This window comes from Elaeis guineensis, chromosome 8 (assembly GCF_000442705.2).
Source record: "Elaeis guineensis isolate ETL-2024a chromosome 8, EG11, whole genome shotgun sequence".
In the NCBI taxonomy this organism is placed as follows: Eukaryota; Viridiplantae; Streptophyta; class Magnoliopsida; order Arecales; family Arecaceae; genus Elaeis; species Elaeis guineensis.
Window position 1 is genome coordinate 136,534,541 of NC_026000.2, and position 7,381 is coordinate 136,541,921.

A 7,381-nucleotide genomic window follows, 5' to 3' on the forward strand; every position below is an offset into this window, starting at 1 on the left:
AGAGATCTCCTCAGCACCGGACTCATACTCTCGCTTATCATTACTGTCAAGGATGACCAACTGGATCCTCCTTCCATTAGACAACTTTAAGTATATTGCCGCAATTTTGCATGCTAAATCAAGCACTTCGCCACAGTTTTCGATGTTGGGTATTTTGTTAGAGTTTTTCATGCTAAGCTACTGGAGTTTGCCTTTATCGAGTGCTTTATTGAAATTTGCCTTACTAAATTAAGGAAGACTAGGCTAGCCTCCTTCTTTGGCCTCTTCGTCCTTGAGCTTTTAGCTTTGATATTCCATAAGCAAAGGGGAGATAACTAGTGTTGGAAGAGAGAAATAGAACAAATAAAATATTATAATATTTTCTCTGTTTTAGAACATTTGGAAGGTACGAGAAATTTTAATGCCATTATTTTTTGAAGCCAAGAAGCGGTTGCTAGAGGATGCTTTCTGTATTTGATAGTGGCATGTATAAGCTACCTCCCTCTTTGGAAACTTTGGGAATTTTTATAGGAGGAAATTATGCTGGTTGTTAATCTCCATTGGTCTTCTTGCTATTAGTAGCCTACTTTTGGTTTACAATAATTTTTGTGATTTTTTTTATGTTCACTTCCTCTCTCTCTTTCTTTTGTGTGAGGGACTTTTTATACTTATTTATTGAATGAATGAAATTTTAATGAATCATTCTATTTTTACTCAAAAATAAAATATAATATGATAATCTAATATATAATATATTATATAATATCATCATCATATTGCTTTATATTTTGCAATATGTTTTTATATTATAGAGTAAGGGGTCCGAATCCATCAAGATGTAATAGATAAAAACTAAATTAAAATTTTTTACATGTATATCCTCATAAAATTAATATTTGCATGTATACCCTCATAATTTTTTTTTACGCATCTACCTATAAGAATATTTCAGTCATTTTAATTTTAAATCATTAATTTTTTAATAATATTGGATAATATGGGTACATATAGTAAAATAAGGAAAAAGAAGATCACACATTCAAAATAAATATTTATAAGGATATATATATATATATATATATATATATATATATATATATATATATATATATATTGTGTGTAAATATTAATTTTGAAAAAAAAAATTGAATATTTAGAATGGCATATACATAAAAAATCCTCAAACTTTTGAAACAACTAGGAAAAAGGGAATAAGGTTCCATTGAAAATTTAAATATTTTTGAAATTGAAATTTCCAATAAACATGACATGTGATCTTCGGTCAGTGCATTGCAAATTTAATGGAAATAATGACTCTAGAAACGATACCAATTCTGAAACAGGTTTTTTTTCAGTTAAAATTGGAGTTCAAGTATGGCATAGCCCACAACGGCATAATTTTGGCGTAGTTTAGATTCCTTCCCCAAATCAAGAATTTCCCACGTCTTTAGACAAGGTAACAGCCTCGCCATTTGGCTAGCCCACATTGTTATCCCACTTAAGGATCGCCGCACTTAGTTCCTGGGTCTTCTATCTTCTGTCCTGTATCTGGTTCAAGTTGATGCGAGAGGCATAGTTTTCAATTAATATTATTTTTCTTTCTTTTTCCTCCTAGGGTTCAAACCCCTTGCTGCTACCCTTAATAAAAAATCCAACATTGAGTACACTATCTCATCTGATTAATCCACGTAATCATCACTTTTCAACGCATATTTAATACTTATAGATCGACTTTTTTATTTAAAAATTTTGTATGACGAAAATACCTCTACATTTAAAAAAAAATTATGACATTCTATAATATAATATAATCCAAAATATTATAATATGACCTAAAATATCATAATATGAGAGAGATATTTTTGTTCAACCACTTTTCAATACGTATTTAATACCTGTAGATCGATATTTTCTTTTGAAAATTTTGAATGACAAAAATATCTTTATTTCTTAGAAAAAATTATGACATCATGTATATAATATAAACGCAGGATGTTATAATATGAACATAAAATGTCATAATTTTTCAAAAAGATGGAAGCATTTTCATCATATAAAATTTTTAAATGAAAAAACTAACCTACATACAGACATTAAATAAACGTTGAAAAATGATGACTATATGGACCAATTGGATGAGGCGATGCACTCCACGTTGAATTTTCTACACCACTTGCAGTGCACAAAGAATTTCGCCAAACAAAATTTTAGCAGTGTTAAGACATGCCCCAGCTAACAAAATTCTCACAAATCCTATTGAAGTTGGTAGAAACGAAATCTTGAAGGGCATTTGAAAAAAAAAAAAAATGGGTACTCAAATTATATGCAGCTAAAACAGTCAATTTTGTAGCACTTACAAAATGAAAGATCAAATGCACAGAGAAAAATTTCACAGAAGTGCATGTGGAAATACAAGTACATGAAAATATACAAGCAAAAACGTCCTTCTTGGTGGGTTCCTGCAGCCTCTGGATGCATTGCACAAGCAGACAGCAGGAGATAAAAAAGAAGACCAAGATGAAGATTCTGTCACATATCATTACTCATATCCAACATTAGTTGTCCTTTCCATATGGCAGCAGAGGAACCTGCATCCAACAAACTACTCAGCTTAAATCCAGAGGCTTCCTGCCAAATGAATGAATTTCTTGACAGAGTTCTGAACCCGACCATCCAGATTCCTGGGAGAGGTGAAGAACTGAGAAAAGTTCTAATATTTGATTCCCCCCCCCCCCCCCCCCCCGCACAAAAATCTACCCAAGGACTTAGACTCCGCACCATAGTACTTATCAGCCTAAACCATTTACCAAAACACAAAACCATGGCCCCAAAAATATAACCAAGGTTATTGGTGCTAATTTATACACATATTTATCTTAGCACAACCGGTCTCAAAGAGAAAAAAGTTGACATGCTTCACTCCATCCGGTCCAACAATTCTAAAGAGCATCTGACGGTTTGAAGACAATTTGCAAAACTTTAGTCCATGTGATAGTCCTAAGCGGTTCCATGCAGAGTTAGAATTTTTGAATCAGAACCAAATAGGCAAGCCCTGCTTCCTCAATCATCTTGTTATCATCAGGATGCTTTTTGGGTGGAAAACCAACCATCTGTAGCTGGTAATTTCTCGCTGCTCTAGGTCTTGATGTGTCGATGAATGCTTGAATATCACTGATTGTAGTGCAACTATTCAAAAGTGCCATCCACCAGCCTTATCTGAATGGAGGTAGATGGCAGAGAAGCATCAACAGAAAGGCCTATGGATGGGAAAGAAAGAGTACATTGTATAGCAGCAGCAACAGCAGGCTAAGAGACAATTATTTGACGACCCACTGTCTAGAGTTCTTCCTACAACTTGAAATGGAGCCAGACGTTTCACAGGTTCCTGCCAACAGGAAACCATAAGATATCACTAGAGGTGACAAAACAGTGGTGATCAAAGTTTAAGTTGGTAGGGGGATCCATAGGACACTTTTCTACCCTCCTTGCCAGATTGACATCAACCATTGTCGTCCTATCTGACGGTTCAACCTTTCTAAGGCATCCAGAGTTGCTGATGTTCTGCACAGAAGTAATAACGTAGGTTGCAACATCTAAAGTTTAGATTTAAAGCGACTGAAATGAAAAATAGCAGGATCCTATTTAAGGAATGAAGTAATTGGTTTTGGTGCCTCATGTTTGGACTTGAACATAAAGGAAGTAATCATACAGGGTTTTCCAAAGAAGCCCCCTACAAGAATTGAGAAAAATCAGGAGAGAAACATGCAACCAAAAGATGCATTGACTTTTCCTCCTGCCACATTTTGCCAAAGCCAAACAACATGACTTCTGGAATATTTGTAACTGCAATGGACAATAGAGACTTTTGATGGGAGGCCAAATGCCCCCTAGAAACAACGAAACATTGAAAGCAGTTGACATATTCATGAAAACGTTTGCACCCCTACTCTTACCTACCCATACTCATCCATGATAATCTCAAGATATTTTTCATTATTGCACTCACTTTCAGAAGAAACATAATGATAATTAAACGACACCAATACATCAGAAAGAAGAAACATCCATAAGGTAATTTATCACCCATAGCAAAAAAGCTTATATTTCTACTCAACCAATGTTCAGATCACAATTGAATCACCACATTCAGACTTTATGATATCACTTATTAGTTTTTGAAAACATAATTTTTCAACCCAACCATTCAGATTTCTTTGCAAATTTTTCAGTTGTTTATCATCATTTAATAGAAAATATAACAGTGAGATCATTCTATTGCAAATGCATGATAGATTCTGGGCTTCAGTATGGTGTGAATCTAGCTTGATTATTTGGGCCATAAGCATCTTTCATTGAAATTCCTACTAACAACATGAAAACTTTAACGGCAACCATAACCAACAAGCCTTGTTCCACCCCATTAAACTCAAGGATCATTCTATGGCTACCTATAAACTTAACATCAATCCTTAGGCCAATTTCAGATTCCCAAAAAAAAAAAGAATTTTAGGCAATGAGAGGAACCTGTCATGAAACATAGAGGGTGTATTAGCTGTTGCTTCTCCATTTTAAAAAGTTCTTCCCACAAAAGGAGAAGCTAGATTTTCTAGCTTCTCCTAGAGCACTTTTTTTAAACTTTTCTTCTTGTAAAAGTGCTTCTCAGATATTATTACCCAAAATTTGTTCTCTAGGAAGCAGTTTTTTGCTTTAAAAAGTGATACAGTAGTTATTTTAAGCAACACCAAAAACATCCAGAAAGCTTGGTGGTGCTTAAGGAGAGTTACCTTATTAGTTATCTAGAGCATACATTTAAGCTAAATTAGCCAAACATGCATTAACCCTTTTCTAAAGCACAAAAGTTCTATGCAAATAATAAGGCCAATCAGCATAGCCAAAAGAATAAAACATTTCAAATCTGCCTACAACTTGGTCTCAAATCTCATCTTCAATGACCTCCCAAAAGCACATTTATAAAAGGTTATTTTTTAAGTGTGTCACCTAGCCAAGTGATAAAATCTCCTGTATTTGATACAAGAAACTTAGGTTTGATCCCACCCTCACTCCGATTCCACTAGTCCTAGATCCCAAACCTGATGGCATCTATTTAGATCAAATTTAAAGATCTTCTCATACCTTTTAGTTACAAGGCTACATACTTCAAAAGTGCAAGTTTATGACAAGTTTCTTGCCCAAGCCCTGTCCAGTATTTATTATGCCTCCCCTTGTTCTCCATAGTTGTTCAAAATAAATCCAGGACCTGAATTGATTCTCTGCCATTCCAAGTTAACTTCTTCTTAACTAATCCTTCGATGGAGAATGTGCAGAACATGATATCCTTACTATCATGCATCCAAATCTACTAAGGAACTAAGACTGTATATAGTACAAAATTTCATCAGTTTCATCTCTCAACAACATGATCTGTTATAGAACTAACTATTTATGTAATTCATTGAAAGTTAATTTGAATTTGAAATATTAGCAACCATGAATCTATAAATTGCACCAACTAAACTTTTGCTAAATATGATTGGGATGGGTGATCATTAACTTTATGCATCAACAAACAGGACAACATGGAGTGAACTGCAAGACTAAATTGATAAATATTAAAAGAAGATCTTTGACGAGGTGAGCATAAGCATTACCCAATCGCCAGTTCCCTGGTATAATTAAAACAGGCAGGAAGCAGCCGTAGCTAACACTGATGAATAGAGCAAGGAAACTGCTTGCCAGTCAATACAAACAATATATAAGCAAGAGGGCGAATTAATTCTGAGCATTTACTATAGAATGCAATCGAAGGATGAGGAACATGCCAACATTTTGATACCATCATAGAATAGAAAAATACTACGGTACCTCTAGAAAGGATGCATTCTCGGGATCACCAAATATCCCCAGTAGACCTTCATTCACGGTGAATCTAGTCCAGAAATAGATGGTATGCACAACATTCTGAGGCTATTTAGGCTGAGATAGTACTGTTTCACCTGACAGTAGATCCCAGTAAAGCTTCTTGAGCTTGAAGGCGGTTGCGGGTCAAAAGATCCCTGCACGGCTCTCACCTCCTAGGTCTCGCGGATGTAGAATCCAACAAAGCACAGTCTCCAATCGCTTCAATATTCAAATAATTCCCCTCTATCCTCCCTCTCACTCTCACCTATGACTCAAAGAAAAAACATCAGCTTTCTATCGGAACAAAGATCACTCCAGAACAATGGACATTGTTTTTTTATCAAAAGATCGCTCCAAATCAATAAAGATCACTTTTTTATGCGAAAAGAGGACAAGGAGAATAGATACATGATGCAACATCTATCTTTTTTCTTCAAGAACCATCAAGTTCTCGACCAAATGCGAGGTTAATAAAGAAAAAAAAAAATCAGCTAAAGAAACAAAAACTAACCAATCACCACCTCTTCTCGCGCCGGTGAGGTGTTACTGAGGACCACCGGAATCGCTGCCAGATCCGAGAGGGCATAGATGATCGGGCGGCTCCTGGAGGCCTCGGTCTGAGGCCTCTTCTCCCCTCGCGATCCAGTCCCCGAAATCGATCAGACGAACGAAGCCGCAACCGCAGAAGAAACGTCATTATCTGGCACATATCCTCGCCTTCGTCGTCAAGGTCCTCGTCTTCGTCTCCGGCGCCGGCACGGTCGGGGGGGGGGTCTCGTAGGGTGGTTTTTTCTTCGAGAAATTCTTTGCGCGCGGTTATTGGCTCACGCGCGGGGCCGGCGAAAAAAAAAAAAAAATTTTTCCCGCGCCGGTGCGCGCGTTCCGCACCGCGCGCGGTGCGCAAAGAATTCTCTTTTCTTCACCTATGGCTCCAAGTTCGACTCTCTCTCTCTCTCAGGCCCTAGCCCAAGCCCATTAGTCTAAGCCGGGTTGCTGATCTTGGCGAATATGGGGGGGTGACCCAACTCATTGGTCAATCGGATGGGGCCATGAAAAGAATTTTAGACCTAGTGGGTGCATTGGGGTCAAGCATGACCTACATCTAATCCAAAATGTTTTGGGTCAAAACTATATAAGATCAAATGCGCAGTTTGAGCTGTGTATTTAGCAATTCTTTTGTAGCTAAAGTATAATGAACAATAATTAAATATAACTCACTAAACCCAAATTATATATAGGCGGGATTGAGTCAGGTTGGGTGGAAAAATATGAGCCAAACTTGATTTGGATTTTATGTTAGATCTAATTTTTGAACCTGACCTAATCTACTAGTTTCCAAATATGGATCAAATTAGAATTGGATAGGATCACATGTCGAACTATCTCAACAAAAAACTAATCTTGAGTGTGCATACTATAGAATTATAAAGAGAAAGTAAATATAGAATGTCATTCTCATTATATGCCGTAATAGACGATGTCTTGCTCAACTCTACAAATAAGT

General features: G+C 36.3%; 1 long non-coding RNA gene across 2 annotated transcripts; it reads right to left on the reverse strand.

Annotated features, from left to right (window-relative positions):
* Positions 1-2,708: 2,708 nt before the first annotated feature.
* LOC105049402 (uncharacterized) lies at positions 2,709-6,717 on the reverse strand. 2 transcript variants are annotated; one of them, XR_002165243.2, is made up of 3 exons: positions 6,389-6,717; positions 5,842-6,142; positions 2,709-3,540 (listed from the first exon to the last, which is right to left on the reverse strand). It is a non-coding gene; the product is annotated as an uncharacterized lncRNA (long non-coding RNA). The 2 variants fall into 2 exon arrangements; XR_012134015.1 differs by having other exon boundaries at positions 2,709-5,704.
* Positions 6,718-7,381: the final 664 nt, after the last annotated feature.